This window comes from Apium graveolens, chromosome 5 (genome assembly GCF_009905375.1).
Source record: "Apium graveolens cultivar Ventura chromosome 5, ASM990537v1, whole genome shotgun sequence".
In the NCBI taxonomy this organism is placed as follows: domain Eukaryota; kingdom Viridiplantae; phylum Streptophyta; class Magnoliopsida; order Apiales; family Apiaceae; genus Apium; species Apium graveolens.
Window position 1 is genome coordinate 196,700,270 of NC_133651.1, and position 9,337 is coordinate 196,709,606.

The window sequence follows — 9,337 nt, forward strand, 5'->3', positions numbered from 1 at the left end:
AGAAGTTTCACTCCAAGGCACTGGTGCTTCTCTGGTAACAAACTTCTTAACTAGTTCAGATTTAAACACAGTTTGTTGAGGTGCATGTCCTGAAGGACCTGCTTCATCAGCATCTGCATTTGGAGCAACATCACCAGTACCATCAGCATTTGCAGCATCAGAACTTACAGAATCAGCTTCTTTTGATAATAAAACAGTATGAGAAGCAATTGAGACTTCAGCATCATCTTCTAAGTGCTGATCTGGTTCCAAGTTCTGATCAACAACCATATTCTGATGCCCACCTATATTCTGATCATCATCATCTAGATGCAGAGAAGGTGTAGTTGATAATTCTTGAGTTTGAGTAGCATCAGTTGCAGGTGTTGTTGATTGATTAATTGTTGTTGGAGCTTCTAAGTAAAGTACCTCAGGCACAACCAGGTTCTGAATATCAATATCAGCACTTGTACCTGGATCAACAGGAGATACAGTCTTTTGAACAGGAGACACAGATGGTGTGTTTGCCATTTCAGTAGCTGCTTCCTGAGTTGGAGTCAATGGAGAGGCAGTGGCTTGAGCAGATTCTGGTTCTTTCACTACACCATATATGGCCTATCGCAACGCACCCTCTAAAGAATGTTACCTAATATGTTACCCTAGCTATGCTACTTATGAGCTAATTTAACATTGCATTTCTTGTGTTACCTTAGCCAAAAACATGATGTTGCATTAGGTAGAAAGTGTTACAGGTTACAACAATTTTGTCAAACTGTTACCTAAGAGTATTAAAATCTAAATATAATATTTTTTAAGATTAAATATTTATTTCAATTAATTTTTCAAGAATTTAAATTGATATAAAAATACTGATTTAATAAATGAGATACATGATACACGAATCTTTTATATAACAAAATTATTTTTTTAAGATGTTATATAAATGAATTTATAAAAAATAGTAAAATATGTAAAAATAGTATAATAAATAAGATATATGATATGAAAATTTTGTTAAAAAATATTTTAAAAAATAAAATGGAATTTCAACATACTAATTAAATTCCCATTTTTATTATATATAAAAATTAGAAGTAGTACAAAAATCCTCTAATTTTAATATGAGTATTTTTATATAAATTTTTGTAATAAAAAATATTAGAATGTAATTATACGAATTTATAAAATTAATAAAACATATAGAATAAGTAATAAATGTGATTTTAAAATATAAATTTTGAAGAGTAAATAATTTAATAAAAAAAATCCTAAGGGGGCTTTTCATTAGAAAGCGGGCTGAAAATTTTGAATAAAGAGCGGAAAATTAAAGCGGGCTTCTTCTAAGAAATTAACAAAACATATCTCACATCTCACATCTCACATCTCACATCTCACAGGCTCAACCCTATCGGCCGCAGTCTATCTCTTTTTTCTCTTCTCTTTTTCATTCACTTCCTCTTACACACTTCTCACACATTCATTCACTCCTCGGATCTATTAGGGTTTAGATTCTTCATATAATTTGGCTTTTAATCTGACTTTAATTTATAATTAAATTAGGGTTCTTATGTTTGAATTTGGGGTTTTTTGGTTAATCTTTTTTCTCACTTAGTTTGTTCAAATTAACTTTGTAATTTGTTTTGTCCATTTGTTTCAGGATGTATTTAAGCTCCAGGCTTCTTTTTGATTTAGCTAAATTAGGGGTTGAATTATGGCTCTATTGGTTTAAGGCACTTTCCCTCTTTTGGTTCTTTATATGTGGAGTTACGTTATATGTAGAGTTAACTATTAAGAGTGAATTAGGGGTTTAAGTGGCTTTATTTATGTATATTTAGTTTCAATAAGAAAGTTTTACAACTGCTGCTCCAAAGACTTACGACATCAAAGGACTTTTACCATATATTGAGTGGTTGTTATGTTACAAAACATATATATCAATCTCGTTATCTTTTGTTAACCTCAATTGTAATTTTAGTGTATACGGTTAAAACAGTAAGGAATTTTTTTCAAGCTTCTGTTGTATAGTCTTCTTCAAATTTACAATACTACCTCTACCCTAAATTTATTTAATCGAATAAATAGGCACTGTCAAGTGAAACCTGAAAAGAAGATTTCAGACAAGTATGAAAAAAAATAGTGAGTAGCTTCTTTCTTAATATCTGTACAGGTTAATCTAATCCATAGAAGTGCTCTTAATATCCATATGCTGCCAATGTATACTTTTAGAGAAGATATCGAGTCAGCTATATATTTATATTTGCTTTTTATGGTAGGAACTGCACCTGGTTACCCGGAAGCCCTCTTGATGAGATTTGGTCTTTCTGTGATGGCAGTAAGCAGTGTTTTAGCAAATCCTTGACATGGAAATGGATCCTAATACAGGAGATCAAAAAGCAATTACAGAGCTTCTTCTTGCAGGGATATTACTCGTAAGTTCATTTAGTTACTCAGTTCTCTGTCTCAAATTTTAATATGTATCATGTATATAAAATAACCAAAACTTGTATACTGCAGCTTGTAATTTCTATTATGATCAGCCCATTCAACATCCTATATCATTCCAGCCACTAATTTTTATTCACATGCATGTTTCACTGTGTTTAAAGAAACGGAATATAAATAACTTTTCAGTTTAACTTATAGTGACCTACAATCACTATAAGATCTGGTAAAGTGGGATAACTAATATTAGAGGGATAATAAACTCTGATGAAAATGTACATGTTTTTCTATTGGTTAATGATACTCAGACTCACAGACTACACAGAAGATCAGTGTAGATATGTGATTATTATGTTTTCACTATTGTCGTCTTTTTTAATATGTTCTAAACTATAAGCTCCTGAAAAATAAAAGATCAAGAAAAAAGAGGAAATTTGTAATCATTGTAGTTGCTGTATTGTTAATATTAATAGTACTGATTGGCAAGCTTGCCATAATTATTTTAAAAAAAGAGAAAGCAGAGAAAAAAAGGTTAGTTTTCTGTTGTTGCTCATTATGTTCTTCTCTATATTTTCCAAAGGTTAGCGTAAGAAACCAGTAAAGGAAGTACTTTTAGTTCTACAAATGTTCCTGTCATATTCACTATTCGTGCTGAATAGGAGAGTTTGAGCAATGAAAGCAGCTCTGTAGTGACTGCTTTTCTTATTCAAGTGAGAAGCCTCTCTGTGGAGGCAGGTGGTAAAGGTTCTGCAAAGAAAGATCTCAACAGTTAGCGCAACACATTTCGTGATATATTGGACTATATCACGGAATGTGCTGCGTAGCCTCTCGATTTCTTGCTTGATTGTTCTGTTTTGTCAAAATCTTGTTTTAATGATGAACGTTAAGTTTTTGATTTCATTGGCGAGTTTTTTATATTGTATTAAATGTACATTTTATAGTTTTTGTAAATGTCGTTATGTTTAATTTGAGCATATCATTGAGCAAATCTATACTATAATTTTTTGGCCAGAGATTATCGTATTTACTTTATAGGATTTGATGGTAGATTGCATTGATTATGTAATTTCATCAAGCCATGGCTTTTTTCTTCCTAGAATTGTGCCTTGAATAGTCTCTTAAATGTTATGCCATATTAAAATGGTTTAGTTACGTAACAGTAAGGTTTAATTGCTAATTTCTTGAACAATAAGGTTTGAAATGTAGTACTGGTGAGGTTGAAGGTTAAAAACGTCCAAAGGTCCTGATGTATTTATCAAAGCTAATCAGTTGTATCTAAATATTTGTATTGAACTGGTGGGTGCTAGATTGTAGGACACTCATTGGGTGGTGGTACAGCAGCACTTTTAACTTTTATATTGCGGGAGCGGAAAGAATGGTCTACAGCTTGTTGTGTTGCCTTCGCTCCAGGTTTACTTTCTTGCATACTTGTTGAATCTGCAATTTTACAAGCCTATCAATTTATAACTTAAAGCAAAAGTGCATCATCCTATTACTTTTTATTCTGGTTCAAAGTCCTATATTAAATAAATATTTGATGCAGCTGCTTGTATGACTTGGGAACTTGCAGACTCATGCAATGAATTTTATTACATATGTCATTAATGGAGTAGATCTGGTCCCTACATTTTCAGATGCTTCCATGGATGACTTGCGTACAGTATTAGTTTAAAGTAATTTGTTATGGTACAATATTTCAAGATATATATATATATAGTTGCTATGAGTAAGTTGTTTTTTCTGCAAATTGTTCTTTCAAGATGATTCTACAGTATCCCTGTTATTATGCACTGTTATTATACTTGTTGGAGAAGTGAGGCATCCTCGTTCATGTGTTAATTGATCTTTCCTGCTGTTTGGAAAATCAGGATGGCACGACTCATATGAGATTTCAACCCCGTCATGGAAGATTGCTTGCTGCCGCAGCAGAGAATGTGGTATCCATACTGGATGCGGAGACACAAGCATGTCGGCACTCGTTACAGGTTGGCAATTAGTCATTTGGGAACCAATTTGTATCTTTTTGTGTTGAATTTTCTGGTATTCAAACTATCATCAAATTTTTTTCTTTTCTGAATGTACTGATAAGCTCCAGAGAAACTAGTACTGTTATATCAAATTTTTCTAAGCTATCTCCCTGGTGTTTTTGTTGTGCAAGTTTACTCTCAGGAGAATCATTGTTGTGTCTGGTGTTATCTTTTTGCTGCAGGGTGTGGTTCAATCATGGAAATCTTGTCTTGAGAATGAGATACATTCTTAAATTATTAATAAACTGTCATTCTCGATGATAAGATTTTCTCAACAGAAAACAGGTCAGGTAGCATGCTTTATTTAAGATGTATATTTCACTGTCTTATCATTGTGATGACACTTGATCTGGTAGTAGGAAATCTATCTTGATACTTAACTATTAAAAAGGTTTTCTGCATGTCTATATGAATGCACATTTGGTATCATTTGGTTAAGATTTAGATAGAGTCAAATTAAGAGAGAAATCATATGACAGGCTTTCTAGTGTTAATCGATTACTATTGCTCGGTTTAGGATCAAGGTCGAAGCTATTAATGTCGGTGTGGAAAATTTGGTTCCCCATGTTTCCCCTGGTATATATCTTGTTTTCTTTCGATTTTCTATAGCTTTTTCAAGTGTTTGTTTGGAAATTTTCATGTTTCCCCATATCTACTTGACAGGCACACGAAGGCTGAAGCTGCTAATGATCAGCTTACCAAGAAGTTGGAAGAGAGGAAAGAGTTGGTTAATACCTTGTTCATGAAGCATCAGTCAGAGAAACAGGTATTATTTGTGGTTTATCAATGATTATTGAATGCTTACTATCCTTTTAAAAAAGGGATTGACCAAACAAGGTTCTGTAAAGATCCTTTACTCATTCTGAAGTTATTATCTTTGGAAGTGAGGCCTTGATAGCGATCTCGCAGGAGCATAATAATGAACCAAAAAATGTTGTTCCCACACAAAATACATGTTTATACACTCATATGCACACTATACACGTACACTCGTGCACACTACATATATGCACAGAGTCACATACTTGCATGTATAAGAAATTGTGTGGAGGACAAAATGTTTAAAATCGAGGAGAGATGAGGAGCGGCCCTGTAATATTTACATAAAGACATTTACATAAGAGCCCTGTAATATTTCAGATGGTGGTAGCATTGTTCATGTTTGCTGGTTATTAACTATGTTTGCTGGTTCGATTTCTTTCTTGCAAATAACTTGATTAATATTTCAGGGAACAAAGAAGACTTACAAGAAAAAGCTTCACGTGTATAAAAAGGGAAACATCCAGATGGTGGAGTCGAGGAGAAAGTGAAGCAAATTTAAGCATTAGCTTCTAGTAGTACTTTTTAAAATTTATAATCTTGGGTTGTTGTTGAGTAAAAAATGTGAACTAGTTTATAGTTAGTTTTGACGTTTAATTTGGTCGTATATTAGGATGTTTAATGTTTGGGTTAGATGCATTATTTTGCAGTTATGAAATTGTATAATTGGGAATCTTCAGTTTACAGAATAAGCATTTCAATTTATTTGTGCTAAAGTGTTACAATAGCCTCCTAAACTGTTACCATATTATGTTTAAAATGTTCTATTAGGCTAGTTATAATGTTACAACAGCTTCTCAAAGTGTTACATTAGGTTCTATGGGCCCACTTGCCACGTTATCAAGACAAGTCAACATTGTTGGCCCCACACTTGCCATGTCAGCTAGTGGGTCCAACCGTGGGGCCCACTTTTTAAAAACATTTTAAAACTCTAAGGTAACATAAAAAACAAGTTACAACTGATCTCTCTTTCTGTTGCATTAGCAAGCTAAAGCAACATATAAATAAGTTAAAACATGATGTTGCCTTAGGCACCAAAGATGTTACCTTAGACCCCTAAGGCAACATGGAAAAACCTATCTTTAATAAAATGTTACCTTAGCTTAAAAATGGGGCAAAAGCAACATATTTACCCCCTAATAAAACATTTTTTTGGTGTTACAGTAGGCATTTTATGGTGTAGTGTTTTGAGATCACAGACTCCTGATCTCCTACCTTAGCTGCTGCTTCCTCATCATCTGAAGCTGGCCTTTTAGCTCTCTGTTTCTTGTATCTCTTTGAAGGTGGGGATTCCTTGGGAGGTTTAACAGAAGTCATTCTTCTAAGCCTTTTGAGAAGCTTAGATCCCCCAATTCCAGAATCCTTCTGAGAAGGAACTTTCTCAGCTTCTTTAACAACAGGCTCTGAAGTAGAAACCTGTTCCTCACTATTAGACTCATCTCTCAAAACAATCCTCCTTCTCTTCTGAGGTGTATGAGAAACAACTTTTGTCCTCTTAGGCTTGGAAGATGAAGGCTTCATAGTAGGTGCTGAAGATGAAGGGTGAGCTGTCTGTGAAGTTGAGAGATATGATTGGAGATATGTTCTGAGGGATGGTTGAGGTATAGATGTATGAGTGGTATGTTCTGATGGTTGCTGTGTTGTTTGGGAGGTGGTGGTAGGTTGAACATCAGGATAAACAGATCTATAGGTTTGAGGATCTACATTTACCAAGATCTGTTTTACAGACTGAGGAATCTGTAAAGGTCTAACCACCTTCTTCGTAAGCTCAGCATTTACCAGGTTATTAAAGGCTCGTTTTGTAATTTTGAATGGTGGAGTTAAGGTACTGGCTAGTTGAGGGGGATCAGTACAATAAAAGTTATATATAAGCTGACAGAATCTAGCAAAATAAACTACATTTCTATCTTTTGTCATCCTATCCCCTATGAAACCTATCAAAGCACTGGCAATATCAAAATGAGTTTGATTAATGATAGCATACCCGATGTGCTGACTCATTATAGGAATGGCATCAAAGTTGGAACACTTATTCCCAAAAGCTTTAGTGATGTAGTCGAAGAAGAAGCTCCATTCCTTTCTGATATGAGCCTGTTTCAACTGCCCAAGCTTTGACAAACTCTGCTCATACCCCAAACTGGCCATTAACTCTTGAAGAGCTGATTCCTCCGGGGTTGTAAAAGTACATCCTTCTGGTAAATATAGGGCCTTGCGAATTGTACCAGGAGTTACCACATGTGTAGAATCATCCACTTCGAAAACAATACTGGGAGTACCATTTGTACCACTATTATCAAAGTGCCCAGTCCGCCAAAATGTCAGAACTTGTTGGCTTGAAAAGGCTGAAGGCTGGGTCAATGCATACCCAATTTCACTGTGTGCAAGAAGATTTTGCACAAAATGGAACTCAGACGAAGCTTCAGCATGATCAAGAATTGCAGCATAGTTATTTGGAACGAACTTAGCTCCATCAATGATCAAATCCTTAGGTGTCATGAGAAAAATTGAAAATTAAGGGTTACCTGTTAGGTGTTTGAGAAAATGTCTATATGAAAAACCAACGTCAGGAGATGAAAGAGAGTAAAAGCAAAGAAAGAGAGATAAAGTGTAAAAGTAAATAAAAGATTGGAAAATCTTCTTTCTGTCTTACTTATACTTGAAAAAAATATAACCGTTGGACACTTGTCAGACATGCAGTAATAATGAATAGTTAATGGGCATGGGAAAACAATAATCATTACTTACCCACTTGCAGTTTTTCAAGGAAAAACCGTTCCACTTACCCAGTAATTCCATTAATTGAGGTAAATCAGTTTTAATTCAAAATTGAAACTGTTCCACTTAATCAATTATTTTTCACTGCAACACCAATATTCTGAGAAGAATTTCAAGTATGAGAATGATCAAAATTAAATCAAGTAAATAAGTACTGATATTGGAAGATCAGAACTTAATTTAAATTAAAATGGAAATGGTCATCAGAATATGGATATATCAGGATTTATCAGTGCATTTAAATTACAAACATCTCAGAGACAAAAACTTGCAAAAAGTAGAAATTTCATTAATATATTAAGAGAATACATTCATGAAATTTAAATTACATCAGAACTTTACAATATTGTCCTAAGCTTCTAAACCTAACATCAACAGCCTTAGTCCTAGCTCAAGAAGCAAGGCAAGGCTGACGATGAAGAAAAACAGGAAGAAGAAAATAAATTATTTCTTCTTCCTACTCTCTACAAAAAGAATAGCGAGTCTGATGATTCGCTCTTGCTGGCGGAGAGCTTCCAGCCTTTCCTCCTCCAATCGCTCCAAATGGCGATGGTAGTCCATGTAAAAGAACAGGAGGTGGGTGAGAACCTCCTGGGGAACCGAGTCCCAAATCTCATCAGGAATGGCAGTGACGTACCATTCCTACTGCCAGGATTCACAGCTCAGCTCCATGTTGAATGTTTCATAGTTCAAAAACATGTTGTAGTTGACCATGGTGTTGTTGGTATGAAGAAAATGAAGGTGAGTTTGTGAGAAAAGAATTTATGTGTAGGATGTTGTGAAGTGTTTGTTTATATAGGCAAGAGAATGCCATGAGACGCAAGGAAATTTAATGCTGATAGGTAGAATTAATTCTACCTCGTCTCCCTAAACTTGGAAGAGGAAAAACAGTCATTGGAAAGGTAAGACAGGGTTTAATGCGCACAAGAAACAAGTAAGAATTACTGTGCATGCACGTGTACCACTATCCTTAATTATATTGACTGTTAATATTCCGCCCAAACATATTCTGATTTAAAATGAGACTGCTTTTAGATTTTATCCACATATAAGTCAAGTAAAGGATCAGAATTTAATATCAGAACTTAGACTTATATCAGAACTTAACAGTCATCAGAACATGATTTCTTAACTCGAAAAATGAATGCCTATCTCCGTAATTCTTCACCCAAATTCTGATGTCGATTCTTCAGAACATAATCATCAGAACGTTTAACAGATTTTGTCCTCATAATTTATGCAATCTGACACATAAACTGTTCATCTAAAATAACATAGATCACCACAGTAATTTT

The 9,337-nt window shown here is 34.3% G+C and overlaps 1 long non-coding RNA gene across 1 annotated transcript; it reads left to right on the plus strand.

Moving 5' to 3' along the window:
• The first annotated feature begins 4,291 nt into the window (after positions 1 to 4,291).
• On the plus strand, positions 4,292 to 5,876 carry LOC141724248 (uncharacterized). Its single transcript, XR_012576564.1, has 5 exons — positions 4,292 to 4,406; positions 4,631 to 4,733; positions 4,966 to 5,024; positions 5,112 to 5,214; positions 5,678 to 5,876. It is a non-coding gene; the product is annotated as an uncharacterized LOC141724248 (long non-coding RNA).
• Positions 5,877 to 9,337: the final 3,461 nt, after the last annotated feature.